Source organism: Eubalaena glacialis, chromosome 1, assembly GCF_028564815.1.
Source record: "Eubalaena glacialis isolate mEubGla1 chromosome 1, mEubGla1.1.hap2.+ XY, whole genome shotgun sequence".
Classification (NCBI taxonomy): domain Eukaryota; kingdom Metazoa; phylum Chordata; class Mammalia; order Artiodactyla; family Balaenidae; genus Eubalaena; species Eubalaena glacialis.
The window spans coordinates 77,132,706-77,156,049 of record NC_083716.1 but is presented as its reverse complement, the minus strand read 5'-3'; positions in this window follow the sequence as shown (position 1 = coordinate 77,156,049).

The window sequence follows — 23,344 nt, the reverse complement described above, 5'->3', positions numbered from 1 at the left end:
ATAGACTGCTATATCAAAACCTCATGGGAGGGCTTCCCTGATGGCACAGTGGTTAAGAATCTGCCTGCCAACACAGGGGAGATGGGTTCAAGCCCTGGTCTAGGAAGATCCCACATGGCGCAGAGCAACTAAGCCCGTGTGCCACAACTACTGAGCCTGCACTCTAGACCCCACAAGCCACAACTACTGAGCCCATGTGCCACAACTACTGAAGCCCGTGCACCTAGAGCCCGTGCTCCACAACAAGAGAAGCCACCACAGTGAGAAGCCCATGCACCGCAACGAAGAGTAGCCCCCGCTCGCTGCAACTAAAAGAAAGCCCACACACAGCAATGAGGACCCAATGCAACCAAAAATAAAATAAATAAATTTATAAAAAAACAAAACAAAACAGAACAAAGCAAAACCTCATGGGAACCACAAACGAAAAATCTACAATAGATACACACACGGAAAAGAAAAAGTAATTCAAACACATCACTGAAGACAGACATCAAATGGCAAGAGAAGAAAACAAAAAAGGAAGGGAAGAAAAAAAACCTTCAAATACAAATCCAAAGCAATTAACAAAATGGCAATAAGAACATTCATATCAATAATTACCTTAAATGTAAATGGATTACATGCTCCAACCAAAAGATATACACTGGCTGAATGGATACAAAAACAAGACCCGTATATATGCTGTCCACAAGAGGCCCACTTCAGATCTAGGGACACATACAGACTGAAAGTGAGGGGATGGAAAAAGATATTCCATGCAAATGGAAATCAAAAGAAAGCTGGAGTAGCAATTCTCATATCGGACAAAATAGACTTTAAAATAAAGACTATATTACAAGAGACAAAGAAGGACACTGCATAATGATCAAAGGATCAATCCAAAAAGAAGATATAACAATTATAAGAATATATGCATCCAACATAGGAGCACTTCAATATATAAGGCAAATGCTAACAGCCATAAAAAAAAGAAATCGACAGTAACACAATAAAAGTGGGGGACTTTAACGTCCCACTTTCATCAATGGACAGATCATCCAGACAGAAAATCAATAAAGGAAACACAGGCCTTAAATGACACATCAGACCAGATGGATTTAATTGATATTAATAGAACATTCCATTTGAAAGCAGCAGAATACACTTTCTTCTCAAGTGCACATGGAACATTCTCCAGGATAGATCACATCTTGGGTCACAGATAAAGCCTTGGTAAATTTAAGAAACTGAAATCATATCAAGCATCTTTTCCAACCACAATGCTATGAGATTAGAAATCAATTACAGAAAAAAAAACTTTAAAAAACACATACACCTGGAAGCCAAATAATATGTTACCCAACAACCAATGGATCACTGAAGAATCAAAAAAGAAATTAAAAAATACTTAGAGACAAATGACAATGAAAACACAATGGTCCAAAAGCTATGGGGGGACTTCCCTGGCAGTCCAGTGGTTAACACTTCGCCTTCCAGTGCAGGGGGTGTGGGTTTGACCCCTGGTCAGGGAGCTAAGATCCCACTTGCCTCACAGCCAAAAAACCAAAACATAAAACAGAAGCAATATTGTAACTAATTCAATAAAGACTTTAAAAATGGTCCACATAAAAAAAATAAAAAAAAAAAGCTATGGGACACAGTAAAAGCTGTTCTAAGAGGGAAGTTTATAGCAATACAATCTTACCTCAGGAAATAAGAAAAATCTCAAATAAACAACCTAAGCTTACACCTAAAGCAACTAGAGAAAGAGGCACAAACAAAACCCAAAGTTAGTAGAAGGAAAGAAATCATAAATATCAGAGCAGAAGTAGATGAAATAGAGATGAAGAAAACAATACCAAAGATCAAAGAAACTAAAAGCTGGTTCTCTGAGAAGATAAACAAAACTGATAAAAGTTTACCCAGATTCATCAAGAGAAAAAGGGAGAGGACTCAAATCAATAATATTAGAATTGAAAAAGGAGAAGTTACAATGGACACCACAGAAATACAAAGGATAATAAAAGACTACTACAAGCAATTATACGCCAATAAAATGAACAAGCTAGAAGAAATGTATAAATTCTTAGAAACATACAACCTTCCAACACTGAACCAGGAAGAAATAGGAAATATGAACAGACCAATCACAAGTACTGAAATTGAAACTGTGATTAAAAACCTTCCAACAAACAAAAGCCCAGGACCAGATGGCTTCACAGGCAAGTTCTATTGACCATTTAGAGAAGAGCTAACATCTATCCTTCTGAAACTCTTCCAAAAAATTTCCAAGGAAGGAACACTCCCAAGCTCATTCTATGAGGTCACCATCACCCTGATACCAAAACCAGACAAAGATATCACAAAAAAAGAAAACTGCAGGCCAATAACACCAATGAACATAGATGCAAAAATCCTCAACAAAATACTAGCAAACCAAATCCAACAATACATTAAAAGAATCATACACCATGATCAAGTGGGATTAATCCCAGGGATGCAAGGATTCTTCAATATCTGCAAATCAATCAGTGTGATACACCACATCAACAAATTCAATAATAAAAACCTTATGATCATCTCAACAGATGCAGAAAGAGCTTTTGACAAAATTAAACACCCATTTATGATAAAAACTCTACAGATAGTGGCGCAGAGGGAACCTACCCCAACACAATAAAGACCATATATGACAGCCCTACAGCTAACATCATTCTCAATGGTGAAAAGCTGAAAGCATTCCCACTAAGATCAGGAACAAGACAAGGATGTCCACTCGTGCCATTTTTATTCAACATAGTTTTGGAAGTCCTGGCCAGGGCAATAAGAGAAGAAAAAGAAATAAAAGCAATCCAAATTGGAAAAGAAGAATTAAAACTGTCACTGTGTGCAGATGACACGATACTCTACACAGAGAATCCTCAAGATGCTACCAGAAAACTACTAGAGCTCATCAATGAATTCGGTAAAGTTGCAGGATACAAAGTTAATACACAGAAATCTGTTGCATTTCTATACACTAACAATAAAAGATCAGAAAGAGAAATTAAGGAAACAATCCCATTTACCATTGCATCAAAAAGAATAAAATACCTAGTAATAAACCTACCTAAGGAGGCAAAAGACCTGTACTCTGAAAAGTATGTGATGCTGATGAAGGAAACCAAAGATGACACAGACAGATGGAAAGATATACCATGTTCTTGGACTGGAAGAATCAGTATTGTCAAAATGACTATACTACCCAGGGCAATCTAGAGATTTAATGCAATCCCTATCAAATTACCAATGGCATTTTTCATAAATCTAGAACAAAAAATTTCACAATTTGTATGGAAACACAAAAGATCCTGAATAGCCAAAGCTATCCTGAGAAAGAAAAACGGAGATGGAGGAATCAGGCTCCCTGACTTCAGACTATACTACAAAGCTACTGTAATCAAAACAGTATGGTATAGCGCAAAAACAAATATAGATCAATGGAACAGGATAGAAAGCCCAGAGATAAACCCACGCACATATGGTCACCTTATATTTGATTAAGGAGGCAAGAATATATAATGGAGAAAAGACAGTCTCTTCAATAAGTGGTGCTGGGAAAACTGGACAGCTACATGTGAAAGAATGAAATTAGAACACTTCCTAACACCATACACAAAAATAAACTCAAAATGGATTAAAGACCTAAATGTAAGGCCAGACACTATAAAACTCTTAGAGGAAAATATAGGCAGAACACTCACTGACATAAATCACAGCAATATGTTTTTTTCATCCACCTCCTAGAGTAATGAAAATAAAAACAAAAATAAACAAATGGGACCTAATTAAACTTAAAAGCTTTTGCACAGCAAAGGAAACCATAAACAAAATGAAAAGACAACCCACAGAATGGGAGAAAATATTTGCAAATGAAGCGACTGACAAGCGATTAATCTCCAAAGTATAAAAATAATTTATGAAAAAAAATTTATGCAGCTCTATATAAAACAAAAAACAAACAACCCAATCAAAAAATGGGCAGAAGATCTAAACAAACATTTCTCCAAAGACATACAGATGGCTAAAAACCACAGGAAAAGATGCTCAACATCACTAATTATTAGAGAAGTGCAAATCAAAAGTACAATGAGGTATCACCTCACACTGGTCAGAAGGGCCATGATCATAAAGTCTACAGAGGATCAGATCAAGATGGCAGAGGAATAGGACATGGAGCTCACCTTCTCCCACAAGTACATCAAAAATACATCTACACGTGGAATGATTCTCACAGAACATCTACTGAACACTGGCAGAAGACCTCAGACTTCCAAAAGGTCATGAAAATCTCCACATAACTGGGAAGGACAAAAGAAAAAAAGAGAGAAAGGAATCAGAATGTGACCTGTGCCACTGGGAGGGAGCTGTGAAAGAGGACAGGTTTCTGCACACTGGGCAATCCCCTCACTGGCGGGGAGATCAGCTGGGACAAAGGGGGAGCTCTGGAGCCTTGGAGGAGAGTGCAGCAACTGGTTTGCAGAGGGCAAAGCTGAGAGAGACCTGCACAGAAGGTCGGTGCTGCCTGGCACTCCCCAGCCTGAGATGATTGTCTGCTGGGGCAGGCGGGGGCTGGGTGCTGAGGCTCAGTCTTCAGACGACGGACCCTGGGGAGAAGACTGTGGTTGGCTGCATGGAGACAGTCTGCAGGGGCTAGGGTGTGGTGGGCCACGACCAAGGGAGTACGGAAAGAAGCCAGGGCCTGCCAGAGAGGCAAGCCTCCATTGTTGGGGGGCATGCGAGGCAAGGGGCAGTCCCACTATAGGAGTTTCTTTCTCTGCACATGCTGTTAGGTGGCAGGGCACCATCTACACGAGCTCCGGGGATGAGCATAAGCCACCACTGCCATCTTGGACTCCAGAGGTGGGCATGGACTGCTACCACTGCCGAGCATCCTGCGAGCGGGCACTAGTCACTGCCCCCACCTTCCTGGGAACTGTGCGGCCTGCCACCAAGGGTGCTGCAACCAGGCACCAACCACTGCCCCCACCTCCCCGGGAGTGTGCATGGGCCAGGCACCTGCACACCCCCTATCAAGGGGATAACAGCCAGCACACACTGAGGAAAGAGACAGCAAGTATCCAAACCAAAACCAGCTCTCACGCCAAAAAAATATTGAACCCACACAAGCTATGCAGGGATGCTCCTGCATATAAATAGCGCTCCAAGACTACAGTAGATAATTGTTTCTCCTAAACTCAGAGTAAGAGAAATACAAGCAAAATGAAGCAGAGGAACCATTCCCAGTTAAAAGACCAAGAGAATTCCCCTGAAGGAACAGTGAAACAGTCCTCTTCAGTCTAATGGACACCGAGTTTAAAGAAGGAGGTAATAACACTGCTGAAGGAATTAAGAAAGGCTATTGACAGAAATGCGGAATACTGTGAAAAGGAACTAGAAACTATAAGGAGGACCCAAGAAAAATTAGAAAATTCATTTGATGAGACAAAAGCTGAGCTCAAGGCAATGTATAGCAGAATGAATAATGCAGAAGAAAGAATAAGTGATCTGGAAGACAGAATAATGGAAATTACCCAATTAAAACAGGAGACAGAAAGCCAAATTAAAAAAAAAAAAGAAAGCAATATAAGAGACCTATGGGATAATATAAAGTGTGCCAATCTATGCATAATAGGGATTATGCATAGATTGCAGAAGAAAGAGAAAAGGGGATTGAAAGTAGAAGTAGAAGAAAGAGAAAAGGGGATTGAAAATGTATTTGAAGAAATTATGGCTGAAAACTTCCCAAAGCTAAAGAAGGAAACAGATATCCAGATACAGGAAGCACAGAGGGTCCCAAACAAGATGAACCCAAACAGACCTATATCAAGACATATTATTGGGTTGGCCAAAAAGTGCCTTCAATTTTTAAGTAGAAATAAAAGACACATTTTTCATTTTCACCAAGAACTTTATTGAACAATGCATTCACCCTTTTGTTCCACTATCTTCTGCCATTTTTCAGGCAACTTCATAACTCCATCTTCTCAAAACTTTTTATCTTTTTGAGTAAAGAACTGTTCCAAGTGCCTTTTACAGTCTTCCAGGGAATTAAAAATTTTCTATTAAGAAAATTTTGTAAGGACCAAAATAAATGGAAATCCAAAGGTGCAATGTCTGATGAATATGGCAGATGAATCAGAACGTCCCAGCCAAGCTGTAACAGTTTTTGCCTCGTCATCAAAGAAACATGCAGTCTTGCGTTATCCTGATGGAAGATTATGCATTTTCTGTTGACTAATTCTGGACACTTTTAGTTGAGTGTTGCTTTCAGTTGGTCTAACTGGGAGCAGTACTTGTTGGAATTAATTGTTTGGTTTTCTGGAAGGAGCTCATAATAGAGGACTCCCTTCCAATCCCACCATATACACAACATCACCTTCTTTAGATGATAACTGGCCTTTGGTGTGGTTGGTGGTGGTTCAGTTTGCTTGCCCCATGGTCTCTTCTGTTCCACATTGTTGTACAGTATCCACTTTCCATTGCCCATCACAATTTTTTAAAAAAATGGAACGTTTTCATTATGTTTAAGTAGAGAATCACATGCGGAAATACGGCCAACAAGGTTTTTTTCTCTTAACTTATGTGGAACCCAAATATCAAATTGAGGAACATAACCAAGCTGGTGCAAATGATTTTCAGCGATTGACTTGGATATTTTGATTATGTCGGCTATCTCCCGTGTGGTATAACGTGGATTGTTGTCAATTAATGTCTTGATTTGATTGCTATCAACTTCAACTGGTCTACCTGACCCTGGAACATCGTCCAGTGAGAAATCTCCAGCATGAAACTTCACAAACCACTTTTGATAAGTTTGATCAATCGCAGCACCTTCTCCATACACTGCACAAATCAATTTCAGTTGCGTTTTTACCTTTCTTGAAATAATAGAGCAAAATATGCCAAAAATGTTGCTTTTTTCCTTCCATCATCAATATTAAAATGGCTACACAAAAATTCACCAATTTTGATGTCTTTTATTAAATGCACACTGATACGACAGCTGTCACATACAATCTAACAAAATTGTTTTGACTGAAGTTAAAGACAACTAAGTGCTACTAGAGCCATCTTACAGAAAAAAAAGAACGAACCTTTTGACCGACCCAATATAATAAAAATGGCAAAAGTTAAAGAGAGGATTCTAAAGGCAGCAAGAGAAAAACAAAGACTTCATTACAAGTGACCTGCCATAAGGCTATCAGCTGATTTCCCTACAGAAATACTGCAGGCCAGAAAGGAGTGGCAAAATATATTCAAGGTCTTGAAAAGGAAAAATATGCAACCTAGACTACTCTACCCAGCAAGATTATCATTTAGAATAGGAGAATTAAAGAATTTCTCAGACAAGAAAAACTAAAACAATACAGCAACCCTAAACCTATCCTAAAAGAAATACTGAGTCTTCTCTAAATAGAAAAGAAGCAAAAAGATATAGGAAGGAGGAAATCACAAATTGGAAAGTAAATCACTTAAATTAGCCCATATACAGATTAAAAACAAACAAACAAACAAAACCCTATCTGTGAAAGTGATGATAAACACAAGGAACAGCAAAAGGATAAACATGAAGATGTTAAAAAAAGGACATCAAAATCATAAAACGTGGGGAAGGAGAGTAATAAAATGCAGATTCTCCTTCTTCCTTTTTTTCTTTTAAGAACGTGTTTGAGCCTATATGACTACCAGTCTAAAGCAGGCAGATATAGGAGGAGGTTAACATACTTGAAAAACAGGGCAACCACAGGGCAATTCAAAAACATATGTACAATAGATTCACAAAAACCATAAAGAAGAGAACACAAGCATAAAATAAAAGGAAACCATCAAACCAAAAAGAAAAACAAAAAGAAAAAGAAAGAAACAAAGAAGAAACAAAGAATCAACTGGAAAACAAGGTTTAAAATGGCAATAAATACACATGTATCAATGTTACCTTCAATGTCAATGTACTGAATGCTCCAATCAAAAGACACAGAGTGGCAGACTGGATAAAAAAAGAAGAACCTACAATATGTTGCCTACAAGAGACCCATCTTAGGGCAAAATACATACACAGATTGAAAGTGAGGGGATGGGAAAAGATATTTCATGCTGATGGAAATGACAAGAAAGTGGGAGCTGCAATACTCATATCAGACAAAATAGATTTTAAAGAAAAGGCTATAAAAAAGATAAAGAAGGACACTATACAGTGATAAAAGGATCAATACAAGAAGAGGATTTTGCATTCATCAACATATATGCACCTAATACAGGAGCACCTAGATACATAAAACAAATACTAACAGACATAAAGGGAGAAATTGATGGGAATACAATAATAGTAGGAGACTTTAACACCACATTCACATCAATGGGCAGATCTTCTAGGCAGAAAATAAGGCAAAAGAGATCCTAAATGATACAACAGTTAGACTTAATTCATATTTTCAGGACATTACAGCCAAAAAAAACCCAGAATACACATTCTTTTCAAGTGCACATGGAACATTCTCTATGACTGATTGTGCACATACTAGGGCACAAAATTAACCTCAACAAATTTAAGAGTATAGAAATTATTTCAAGCATCTTCTATGACCACAATGGTATGAAACCAGAAATCAACCACAGGAAAAGAAATGAGGGAAAAAATGATTACATGGAGACTAAATAACATACTACTGAAAAACCAAATGGGTCAATGAGAAAATCAAAAAGGAAATTAAAAAATACTTTGAGACAAATGAAAATGAAAACACAAATACAAAATATATGGGGGGACTTCCCTGGTGGTCCAGTGGTTAAGACTCCATGCTCCCAATGCAGGGAGCCCAGGTTCAATCCCTGGTCAGGGAATTAGATCCCACATGCTGCAACTGAAGATCCCGCATGTCACAACGAAGATCCTGCATTCCGCAACTAAGACCCAGTGCAGCCAAATAAATCAATAAATAAATATTTTAAAAAAACAAAAACAAAAACAAAAAACCCATATATATGGGATGCAGCAAAAGCAGTTCCTAGAGGGAAGTTCATAGCGATACAGGGCTTCCTCAAAAAAAACAAGAAAAATCTCAAATAAACAACCTAACCTACCACCTAAAAGAATTAGAAAAAGAACAAACAAAACCTAAAGTCAGCAGAAGGAAGGAAATAATAAAGATCAGGGAGGAAATAAATAAGATAGAGATTAAAAAGACAATAGAAAAAATCAATAAAACCAAGAGCTGGTTTTTGAAACTGTAAACAAAATTTTCAAACCTCTGGCCAAGCGCACCAAGAAGAAAAGAGAGAAAACCGAAATAAACAAAATATTGATAAGAAATGAAAAAGGAGAAATCTCAACTGATACTGCAGAAATACAAAAAAAAAAAAGTAAAAGAATACTACGAACAATTATATGCCAACAAATGTGACAACACAGAAGAAATGGACAACTTACTAGAAACATACAGCCCACCAAAACTGAATCAAGAAAAAATGGATAATTTGAACAGACCAATCACTAGAAGTGAAATAGAATCTGTAATAAAAACTCCCTACAAACAATAGTCCAGGACCAGATGGCTTCACAGGCGAATTCAACCAAACGTACAAAGAAGAACTTACACAGATTCTTCTCAAACTCTTCCAAAAGATTGCAGAGGAGGGAACACTCCCTAAGACATTCTATGAAGCCAACATCACCCTGATACAAAATCCAGACAAAGATAACACCAAAAAAGAAAATTACAGGCCAGTATCTTTGATGAATATATACGCAAAAATTCTCAACAAAATATTAGCAAACCAAATCCAACAACACATAAAAAAGATCATACACCACGACCAAGTGGGATTCAACCCAAGTTCACAAAGATGGTTCAACATATGCAAATCAATCAATGTAATACATCACATTAACAAAAGAAAAGACAAAAACCACATGATCATCTCAATAGATGCAGAAAAAGCATTTGACAAAACTCATCCATACATGATAAAACATCCATCCATCCATCCAAACATCTGTACATGATAAAAATTCTTACCAAAGTGGGTATAGAGGGAACATCTCAACATAATAAAAGCCATTTATGACAAACCCACAGCCAATATAATACTCAAAGGTGAAAAGCTGAAAGACTTCCCAGTAAAATCTGGAACAAGGCAAGGATGTCCACTCTCACCAGTTCTATTCAACATAGTATTGGAAGCCCTAGCCACAGCAATCAGACAAGAAAAGGAAATATCAATAAAAGGTATCCAAATTGGAAGGGCAGAGGTAAAATTGCCATTATATGCAGATGACATGATACTATATATAGAAAACTCCAAGGACTACACACAAAAACTACTAGATCTAATAAATGAATTCAGCAAAGTAGCAGGATACAAGATTAACATTCAGAAATCGGTTGCATTTTGTTATATTAAAAATGAAATATCAGAAAGGGAATGTAAAAAAAAGGTACCTTTTAAAATCGCACCAAAAAAAAAAAAAAACCCTAGAAATAAACCTCACCAAGGAGGTGAAAAAGTTGTACGCAGAGAACTATAAAACATAATAAAGGAAGTTAAATAGGATTCAAAGAAATGGAAAGATATCCCATGTTCTTGGATTGGAAGAATTAATATTGTTAAAATGGCAATACTGATTTTTCCCTGGCAAAGGTGCTCAAGATGGCGGAGGAGTAGGAGGACGTGGACTTCACCTTTCCCCACAAATGCATGAAGAATAAATCTATAAATGGAACAATTTTCATCGAGCACCTGCTGAACACTAGCAGAGGACCTCGGACACCTAAAAGGACAAGAAAGGTCCCCACGTAACTGGTTAGGACAAAAGAAACAAGAAGGGAAAAGGAAGAGGAGAGGAAGCAGGATGGGACCTGCGCCCCTGGTGGGGAGCTGAAGGTGAAGAGATGCTCCCGCATCTGGGGATGCCCTCAGTGGTGCAGAGATCAGCTGGGACAGAAGGGGAGCTTCAAGGGCTAGGAGGAAAGAGCAACAACCGGTCTGTGGCAGGCAGGACAGAGTGAGACGTACACAGATAGTCCGTGCCACAGCCCTGTACACCCCAGCCTGAGACGGGTGTCTGCCGGAGTGCACGGAGTCTGGGTGCTGGAATGTGGGGTTTGGAGAGTAGACCTGGGGAGGGGACTGCTGCTGGCTGTGGGGAGACAGCCTGAGGGGATGGGAGTGAGGAGCTCTGCAACCGGGGATTCTCACGGAGGAAACCTGGATTGCCACAGAAGCGAAGCACCACTGTTGAGTGATGCACAAAGGGCAGGGCCGCCATTGCAGCCTCTCTCATCCCATGTCAGCCCCTGCCTCCACAGGCACTAACTAGGGAGGACTCCTGCCAGGGCCGGCTCACGCACCCCTGCCATCGCCTCCTTCTCCCCCACCTCCCCTCCCTGGCCTGGGCGGCCTGCTTACCCCAATCGCTGCCTGATGGGCTTGTGCATTCAAACTGCTACCCCAGCGCCCTCCCACTTGGGTGGCCCACTCGCCCCAGTCGCCACCTTGGCTCCTCCCTGCCTGATGGGCTCATGTGCTCCGGCAACCTCTGGAGCAGACTCCAGTGGGAGGACCACATATAGAGGTGGGGCTGAAACCACAGCTGAGCCCCAGGGGCTGTGTGACTACGGAAGGAGAGCTGAAATCTCTCCTCGCGGCTGCATGAACTGCGGAGTTACACCTCCATTGACAGCTTCCTAAATTCAGTGCCTGGGGAAACATCCAGAAGGACAACAACTGCTCCTGCAGCTGGGACAGGACTAGCTTTAGCAGCCGTCGGCTTTGTGGGCAAGTACACGTGGGGGTTGGGCCAGGCTAGAGTCTGTGCTGCCTCCACAGCTCCCACAGTGGGTCCAGGTGCACAGCTACTGCAGTCCTGGGAACTGACCTCAGTGGATCTGCACTGGTGGCCTGGTGAAAACAATGCCTGAGAGTCACCAGGGCCAATTGCTGGCGTACCCACAGTTAAGGTGGGACCGAGAGCAGTGACAACAACAGTATACATTGTGAGCCTGCACAATGGGTGAAAGGGGACACAACAGAGCACATTCACAGGTGAACAGCTACAAAGCAGGAATACTCAGTGGCTTCTCTCCCAGTGGGAGTGCTCCAATCCCGCCTACCTCACAATGCAGATCTGAAACACAGCGAAGAAATAGATCTGGGGGCCTCTACTCCATCAACTAGGGAGAAGGCCCCATCCCTGACAGGGCAGTGACAACCACAGAGCAAAGGGAAGGCCCTGCTCAATATCCGGGGCAAGCTCTTGTGACCACACCACCAGTCAAACCCCCTATCAAGGGGATAACGGCATAAGCCTCTGGACCAACCTCACCCACCAGCGGGCAGACACCAGAAGACATACTATGATCCTGCAGCCTGCAGAAAGGAGACCACAAACACAGTAAGTTAGACAAAATGAGAAAACAAAGAAATACGTTGCAGGTGAAGGAGCAAGATAAAAACCTACAAGAAAAACTAAATGAAGGGGAGACAGGCAATTTACCTGAAAAAGAATTCAAAGTAATGCTAGTAAAGATGATCCAAGATCTCGGAAAAAGAATGAAGGCATGGATCAAGAAGATACAAGACATGTTTAACATAGACCTAGAAGAACTAAAGAACAAACAAACAGAGATGAACAATACAATAACTGAAATGAAAAATATACTAGAAGGAATCAGCAGCAGAATCAACTGAGGCAGAAGAACAGATAAGTGACCTGGAAGACAGAATGGTGGAAATCACTGCTGCAGAACAATAAAGAAAAAAGAAAGAAAAGAAATGAGGACAGTCTCAGTGACCTCTGGGACAACATTAAACACACCAACATTCAAATTATAGGGATCCCAGAAGAAGAAGAAAAAGAGAAAGGGCCAGAGAAACTATTTGAAGAGATTATAGTTGAAAACTTCCCTAACATGGGAAAGGAAATAGTCACCCAAGTCCGGGAAGTACAGAGAGTCCCATACAGGATAAACCCAAGGAGGAACATGCCAAGACACACATTAGTCAAACTAACAAAAATTAAGTACAAAGAAAAAATATTAAAAGCAACAAATAACATAAAAGGGAATCCCCTTAAGGTTATCAGCTGATTTTTCAGCAGAAACTCTACAGGCCAGAATAGAGTGGCATGATATATTTAAAGTAATGAAAGGGAAAAAACGTACACACAAAAATATTCTACCCAGCAAGGCTCTCATTCAGATGCGAGGAAGAAATCAAAAGTTTTACAGACAAGCAGAAGCTAAGAGAATTCAGCACCACCAAACCAACAAATGCTAAAGGAACTTCTCTAGGCAGGGAAAAAAAAAAAAAAAAAAAAGAGGCCATTACTAGAAACAAGAAAATCATAAATGGGAAAGCTCACTGGTAAAAGCAAACATACAGTAAAAGCAAGAAATCATCCATACACAAATATGATATCAAAACCAGCAACCATGAGAAGAGGAGAGTACAAATTCAGGAAATGGGAATTGCATTTGAAATTAAGAGACCACCGACTTAAAACAACCTTGTATATATATATATAGACTGCTTTATCAAAACCTCATGAGAAATGCAAACCAAATCTATCTACAATAGATACACACACAAAAAGGAAAAAGCAATCCAAACACATACACATCACTAAAGACAGACATCAAATCACAAGAGAAGACAACAAAAGAGGAAGGGAAGAAAAAAGACCTACAAAAACAAACACAAAACAATTAAGAACATGGTAATAGGAACATACATATTGATAATTACCTTAAATGTAAACAGATTAAATGCTCCAACCAAAAGACACAGACTGGCTGAATGGATACAAAAACAAGACCCATATATATGCTGTCTACAAGAGACTCACTTCAGACCTAGGGACACATACAGACCGAAAGTGAGGGGATGGAAAAAGATATTTCATGCAAATGGAAGTCAAAAGAAAACTGGAGTAGCAATACTCATATCAGACAAAATAGACTTTAAAATAAAGAATGTTTCAAGAGACAAGGAAGGACACTACTTAATGATCAAGGGATGAATCCAAGTAGAAGATATAACAATTGTAAATATACAGGCACCCAACATAGGAGCACCTCAATATATAAGGCAAATGTTAACAGCCATAAAAGGGGAAATCAACAGTAACACAATAATAGTGGGGGACTTTAACACACCACTTACACCAAGTGACAGATCATCCAAACAGAAAATTAATAAGGAAACAAAAGCCTTAAATGACACATTAGACTAGATAGACTTAATTGATATTTATAGGACATTCCATCTGAAAACAGCAGAATACATTTTCTTCTCAAGTGCACATGGAATATCCTCCAGGACAGATCACATCTTGGGTCACAAATCAAGCCTCGGTAAATTTAAGAAAATTGAAATCATATCAAGCATCTTTTCTGACCACAATGTTATGAGATTAGAAATCAATTACAGGAAAAAAAATTGGTAAAAAACACAAACACATGGAGGCTAAACAATATGTTACTAAACAATGGATCAGAAAGAAATCAAAGAGGAAATTAAAAAATACCTAGAGATGAATGACAATGAAAACACAATGATCCAAAACCTATGGGACGCAGCAAAAGCAGTTTTAAGAGGGAAGTTTATAGCAATACAATCTTACCTCAAGAAACAAGAAAAATCTCAAATAAACCTCACACCAGTTAGAATGGGCATGATCAGAAAATCTACAAATAAATGCTGGAGAGGGTGTGGAGAAAAGGGAACCCTCCTGCACTGTTGGTGGCAATGTAAATTGATACAGCCACTATGGAGAACAGTATGGAGGGTCCTTAAAAAACTAAAAATAGAATTACCATATGATCTGGCAATCCCACTACTGGGCATATACCCAGAGAAAACCATAATTCAAAAAGAAACATGCACCCCAATGTTCATTGCAGCACTACTTACAATAGCCAAGTCATGGAAACAACCTAAATGCCCGTCGACAGACGAATGGATAAAGAAGATATGGTACATATATACAATGGAATATTACTCAGCCATAAAAAGAACGAAATTGGGTCATTTGTTGAGACGTGGATGGATCTAGAGACTGTCATACAAAGTGAAGTAAGTCAGAAAGAAAAACAAATATCATATATTAACGCATGTATGTGGAACCTAGAAAAATGGTACAGATGAACCGGTTTGCAGGGCAGAAATTGAGACACAGATGTAGAGAACAAACGTATGGACACCAAGGGGGGAAAGCGGCGGGGTGGTGGGGGTGGTGGTGTGATGAATTGGGAGATTGGGATTGACATGTATACACTGATGTGTATAAAATGGATGAGGAATAAGAACCTGCTGTATAAAAAAATGAATAAAATAAAATTCAAAAATTTAAAAAAACAAGAAAAATCTCAAATAAACAACCTAAACTTACACCTAAAGCAACGAGAGAAAGAAGGACAAACGAAACCCAAAGTTAGTAGAAGGAAAGAAATCATAAATATCAGAACAGAAATAGATGAAATAGAGATGAAGAAAACAATAGCAAAGATTAATGAAACTAAAAGCTGGTTCTCTGAGAAGATAAACAAAATTGATAAACCTTTAGCTGACTCATCAAGAAAAAAGGGAGAGGACTCAAATCAATAAAATTAGAAATGAAAAAGGAGAAGTTACAATGGACAACACAGAAATACAAAGGATCATAAGAGACTACTACAAGCAACTATATGCCAATAAAATGGAGAATTTAGAAGAAATGGACAAATCATTAGAAAGATGCAAGCTTCCAACACTGAACCAGGAAGAAAAAAAAAATATAAACAGAACAATCAAAAACACTGAAATGGAAACTGTGATTAAAAATCTTCCAACAAACAAAAGTCCAGGACCAGTTGGCTTCAAAGGCGAATTCTATCAAACATTTAGAGAAGAGTTAACACCTCTTTTGGAAACTTCCAAAAAACTGCAGAGGAAGGAACACTCTGAAGCTCATTCTACAAGGCCACCCTGACCACGAAAACCAGACAAAGATATCACAAAAAAAGAAAATTATAGGGACTTCCCTGATGGTGCAGTGGTTAAGAATCCACCTGCCAATGCAGGGGACACAGGTTCGATCCCCAGTCTGGGAAGATCCCAAATGTCGCGGAGCAAATAAGCCCACGTGCCACAACTACCGAGCCTGCATTCTAGAGCCTGCGTGCCACAATTACTGAAGCCCATGCACCTAGAGCCTGTGCTCCACAACAAGAGAAACCACCACAATGAGAAACCTGCGCACTGCAACGAAGAGTAGCCCCCACTCACCGCAACTAGAGAAAGCCCACATGCATCAATGAAGACCCAATGTAGGCAAAAATAAATAAATCAATTAATTAATTAAAAAATAAAAGAAAACTACAGGCCAATATCACTGATGAACATAGACATGAAAATCCTCAACAAAATACTAGCAAACTGGAGCTTCCCTGGTGGCACAGTGGTTAAGAATCCGCCTGCCAATGCAGGGAACACGGGTTTGAGTCCTGGTCTGGGAAGATCTCACATGCCGTGGAGCAACTAAGCCCATGCACCACAACTACTGTCCTGCACTCTAGAGCCTGTGAGCAACAACTACTGAGCCCACATGCTGCAACTACTGAAGCCCATGTGCCTAGAGCCCATGCTCCGCAACAAGAGAAGCCATCGCAATGAGAAGCCCGCACACTGAAACGAAGAATAGCCCTTGCTTGCCACAACTAGAGAAAGCCCATGCACAGCAATGAAGACCCAATGCAGCCAAAAACAAAAACAAAAACAAATTGAAAAATAAAAACCATATGATCATCTCAATAGATGTGGGAAAAGCTTTTGACAAAATTCAACACCCATTCATGATAAAAACTCTCCAGAAAGTTGGCACAGAGGGAAACTACCTCAACATAATAAAGACCATATGTGACCCACTCACAGCAAACATCATTCGGAATGGTGAAAAAGTGAAAGCATTTCCTCTAAGATCAGGAACAACACAAGGATATCCACTCTCGCCACTATTATTCAACATAGTTTTGGAAATCCTAGCCTTGGCAATCAGAAGAGAAAAAGAAATAAAAGGAATCCAAATTGGAAAAGAAGAGTAAAAACTGTCACTGTTTGCAGATGACAAGATACTCTACATAGAAAATCCTAAAGATGCTATCAGAAAACTAATAGAGCTCATCAAAGAATTTGGTAAAGTTGCAGGATACAAAATTAAAACAGCAATCTCTTGCATTCCTATACACTAACAACAAAAGATCAGAAAGGGAAATCAAGGAAACAATCCCATTTACCAACGCATCAAAAAGAATAAAATACCTAGGAATAAACCTACCTACGGAGGCAAAAGACCTGTACTCTGAAAACTATAAAATGTTGAAGAAAGAAATAAAAGAGGACACAAACAGATGGAGAGATATACCATGTTCTTGGATTACAAGAATCAATACTGTGAAAATGGCTATACTACCCAAAGGAGCCTACAGATACAATGCAATCCCCATCAAATTACCAATGGCATTTTTCATAGAATTAGAACAAAAAAATTTACAATAGGTATGGAAACACAGAAGACCACGAATAGCCAAAGCAATTCTGAGAAAGAAAAATGGAGCTGGAGGAATCATGCTCCCTGACTTCAGACCATCCTACAAAGCTACAGTCATCAAAAGAGTACGGTACTGGCACAAAAACATAGATCAATGTAACAGGATAGAAAGCCCAGAGATAAACCCACGTACCTATGGTCACCTTATCTTTGAATCTTTGACAAAGGAAGCAAGAATATACAATGGAGAAAAGATAGGATCTTCAATAAGTGGTGCTGGGAAAACTGGACAGCTACATGTAGAAGAATGAAATTAGAACACTTCCTAACACCATATACAAAAATAAACATAAAATGGTTTAAAGACCTAAATGTAAGGCCAGACACTATAAAACTCTTGGAGGAAAACATAGGAAGACCACTCTTTGATATAAATAGCAGCAAGATCATTTCAATCCACCTCCTAGAGTAATGAAAATAAAAACAAAAATAAACAAATTGGACTTAATTAAACTTAAAAGCTTTTGCACAGCAAAGGAAACCATAAACAAAACGAAAAGACAACCCTCAGAATGGGAGAAAATATTTGCAAATGAAGCAACCACCAAGGGATTAATCTCCAAAATATACAAATAGCTCATGCAGCTCTATATCAAAAAAACAAACAACTCAATCAAAAAATGGGCAGAAGATATAAATAGACATTTCTCCAAAGAAGACATACAGATGGCCAAAAGCACATGAAAAGATGCTCAACCTCACTGATTATTAGAGAAATGCAAATCAAAACTACAATGAGGTATCCCCTCACACCGGTGTGAATGGCCATCATTGAAAAAACCACAAACAATAAATGCTGGAGGGGGTGTGGAGAAAAGGGGACCCTCCTACACTGTTGGTTGGAATGTAAATTGGTGCAGCTACTATGCAGAACAGTATGGAGGTTCCTTAAAAAACTAAAAAAAGAGCTACCATATGATCCAGCAATCACATTCCTGGGCATATATCCAGCGAAGACCATAATTCGAAAAGATACATGCACCCCAATGTTCATTGCAGCACTATTTACTATTTAATAGCCAGGACATGGAAGCAACCTAATGTCTATCAACAGAGAAATGGATGAAGAAGATGTGGTACATATATACAATGGAATATTACTCAGCCTTAAGAAAGAATGAAATAATGCCATTTGCAGCAATATAAATGGACCTAGAGATTATCATACGGAGTGAAGTAAGTCAGAGAAAGAGAAATATATGATATCGCTTACTTGTGGAATCAAAAAAAGGGCACAAATGAACTTATCTACAAAACAGAAACAGACTCATGGACTTAGAGAACTAATTTATGGTTACCAGGGCGTAAGTGGGTGGAGGGATAAATTGGGAGATTGGGATTGACATATACACGCTACTATATATAAAACAGATAACTAATAAGGACCTACTGTATAGCATAGGGAACTCTACTCAATACTCTGTAATGGCCTGGGAAAAGAATCTTAAAAAAGAGCAGATATAGGTATATGTATAACTGATTCACTTTGCTGTACACCCGAAACTAACACAACATTGTAAATCAACTATACTCCAATAAAAAAATTTTTTTAAATGGCAATACTACCCAAAGCAATCTACAGATTTAATGTGATCCCTAAAGATATGCAAAGATACCCCATGCTCTTGGAGTGGAAGAATTAATATTGTTAAAATGGCCATACTAACCAAAGCAATCTACAGATTTAATGTGATCCTTATCAAAACACCCATGAAATTTTTCAAAGAACTAGAACAAATAATCCAAAAATTTATATGAAACCATAAACGATCCAGAATTGCCAAAGCAATCCTGAGGAAAAGAAACAAAGCAGGAGGCATAACTCTCCCAGACTTCAGACAATACTACAAAGCTACAGTAATCAAAACAATGTGGCATTAGTACAAAAACAGACATACAGATCAATGGAACAGAATAGAGAGCCCAGAAATAAACCCACACACCCACAGTCAATTACCTTCTTCTTACAGGAGGTAAGAATATAAAATGGGAAAGAGACAGTCTCTTCAGCAAGTGGTGCTGGGAAAATTGGACAGCTGCATGTAAATCAATGAAGTTAGAACATACCCTCACACCATGCACAAAAATAAACTCAAAATGGCTTAAACACTTAAACATAAGACATGACACCATAAACCTCCTAGAAGAGAGCATAGGCAAAAATTTTCTGACATAAATTGTACCAATGTTTTCTTAGGACAGTCTCCCAAGGCAATACAGAAATAAAACCAAAAATAAACAAATGGGACCTGATCAAGCTTACAAGCTTTTGCACAGCAAAGGAAACCATAAAAAAAAAAAAAATGAAAAGACAACCTACAGACTAGGAGAAAATATTTGCAAATGATGCAACAGACAAGGGCTTAATCTCCAAAATATAGAAACAGCTCATACATCTCAACAACAAAAAAACAAACAACCTAATGGAAAAATGGGCAGAAGACCTTAATAGACGTTTCTCCAAAGAAGACATACAGATGGCCAACAGGCACATGAAAAGATGCTCAACATCAGTAATTATTAGGGAAATGCAAATCAAAACTACAATGAAGTACCACCTCACACCAGTCAGAATGACCATCATTAAAAAGTCTATAAATAACAAATGCTGGAGAGGGTGTGGAGAAAAGGGAACCCTCCTGCACTGTTGGTGGGAATATAAGTTGGTGCAGCCACTATGGAAAACAGTATGAAGTTTCCTCAGAAAACTAAAAATAGCACTACTGTATGATCCAGCAATCCCGCTCCTGGGCATACACCCAGACAAAACTATAATTCAAAAAGATACCTGCACCCCAATGTTCATAGCAGCACTATTCACAATAGCTAAAACACGAAAACAACCTAAATGTCCATCAACAGAAGAATGGATAAAGAAGACGTGGTACATATATACAATGGAATACTACTCAGCCATAAAAAAGAATGAAATACTGCCATTTGCAGCAACTAGAGATTATCATACTAAGTGAAATAACTCAGAAAGAGAAAGACACATACCATATGATATCACTTATATCTGGACTCTAAAATATGGCACAAATGAACCTATCTACAAAACAGAAACAGACTCACAGACATAGAGATCACACTTGTGATTGCCAAGGGGGAGGGGTGGAGGGAGAGGAATGGACTGGGGAATTTGGGGTTGGTAGATGCAAACCATTACATTTAGAATGGATAAAGAACAAGGTCGTGCTGTATAGCACAGGGAACCATATCCAATCTCCTGGGATAAACCATAATGGAAAAGAATATAAAAAAAAAGAATGTATATATCTGTACAACTGAGTCACTTTGCTGTACAGCAGAGACTGGCACAACATTGTAAGTCAACTATACTTCAAATTTTAAAAAATCTACAAACAATAAATGCTGGAGAGAGTGTGGAGAAAACGGAACCCTCCTACTCTGTTGGTGGGAATGTAAATTGGTACAACCTCTATGGAGAACAGTATGGAGGTTCCTTAAAAAACTAAAAATAGAACTACCGAATGATCCAGCAATCCCACTCCTAAGCATATATCTGGAGAAAATCATAACTCAAAAAGATACACGCACCCAGTGTTCACTGCAGCACTATTTACAATCGCCAAAACATGTGTATTCCAATATACAGTGGAATATTACTCAGCCATAAAAAAGAATGAAATAATGCCATTTGCGGCAACATAGATGGACCTAGAGATTATCATACTAAGTGAAGTAAGTCAGAGAAAGACAAATATCATACAACATCACTCATATGTGGAATCTAATTTTAAAAAAATGATACAAATGAACTTATTTACAAAACAGAAACAGACTCACAGATTTCGAAAACAAATTTATGGTTACCAGGGGGGATCTGTGGGGGTGGGGAGGGATTAATTAGGAGTTTGGGATGAACACACACACACACTACTATATATAAAATAACCAACAAGGACCCACTGTATAGCACAGGGAACTCTACTCAGTAGTCTATAGTAACCCATATGGGAATAGAATCTGAAAAAGAATGAATATATGTATGTGTATAACTGAATCTGTAACTAACACAACATTGTACATCTGTAACATCTGTAACTAACACAACATTGTAAATCAACTATACTCCAATAAAATTAAAAAAAAAAAAAAGGAGTCTACAAACAATTGCAGCATTTTGCAATCCAGTCCTGCCTTTCATGTTAAATCTGACTGTGTGAGGCTTGAATGCAACTTCCAGAAAGTTTATGCAATGCTAATGTGGCCATGTTCAAGTCACATTGTTTTATTTCATGGTAATTCAGTATTTATCTCTGGAGACTAGGAAAGTATTTAGCAGGAAGGAGATGACCAGGTAGGGAAAGGACCCAGTCACCAAGCGTGGAAGAATCCATAACAAACATATTTTCAGCGGTCCTTATACTTCAAACCTGGGTATGTCACTTTATTTCTCCTTTACACAACAACAGCAAACACTAAGGATATAGACTGATAACTCCATATATGCCAGACACTGCTTCAAATGGTTTTTTAGTATTAATTCATTTGATCCTCATAGTATCCCATAATGTAGATACTCTATTTATTCCTACCCTACAGTTGAAGGAAAAAAGGCATAATTGAGCTTATGATGACCAAACAAAAGGAGCAGTGCCTGCGCTGTAGTATCAGAAGATTCTTTCCTTAAATTTGTTTTTATTGTGTTCCTCTTCTCTCCTTTATTTTGCCACCCTGACCCAGGAATTCAAGTGATCAGCCAAAAATGTCGGCAGAGCACCCTAAGCTTGTTTGTACATCAATGAAGCAAAAAAGAGTAAAGACACCAAGAAATAGTATTAGGAAAGAAAAACAGATGCAGTAGAGACTTTTTAAATGATTAGAGAATAGCATTAACTTTAAGCCTGTAAACTGGAAAACTTAGATAAAAGAAGGTATTTTCTACAAAAATAATACTTAACAAAATTTTTCCAAGAAGAAATATAAAACAAATAAAAATTAAAAATTTGACCAGGAATCAAATCTCCACAAAAGAGTGCCAGGCCCAGATGGTTTTAAGAACTGTGTCAGAGAAATGAAAAAGAGGAAAAGCTACTGAATTCGTTTTATGACTTTATTTTGACCTCATTACCAAAACTCAAAAAGGACTGTGAAAGAAAGAAAAAAAAATATAGACCCATCTCACTTATAAACCAGATGCAGAAATCTGTGGTAAAATATCAGAAAATTATTAAGTTTATGTTTATATAAACTTGTTTATAAACTTATGTGTGTACATTCATATACACACATAAATGTGTATGTGTACATTATACATGCATACATAACATACTAAAGTGACATAGTCATGTGAAATGTATTAAAAATATTATAGCATGACCAAGAAGAATTTATCCTAGAAATATAAATATGGTGAAACATTAGAAATTCTATTAATGTAATAACATGTGAAAGCCATCTGAAAAAAAATTAAGTTGGATCCATACCTCAAACAAAACAGATATGAATTTCAACGAAGAAAACATTGGAGAATTGTAGGGAAAGCCTTTCTAACTATGATTCAAAATTTAGAAACCATAAAAAATTATTTACTTACATAAAAATTTAACGTCTATGCAAAAAATAAGTAAATTCAAAAGGCAAATTTTACTTTGGTAACAAATATTGCAGTTCAAGTCACCAAGGGCTAATCTCTTTAAAGAGCTCCTAGAAATCAGGAAGAAAATGGGCAAATGACAGTAAAATGCACAAACCTTAAGTGTACAGTTC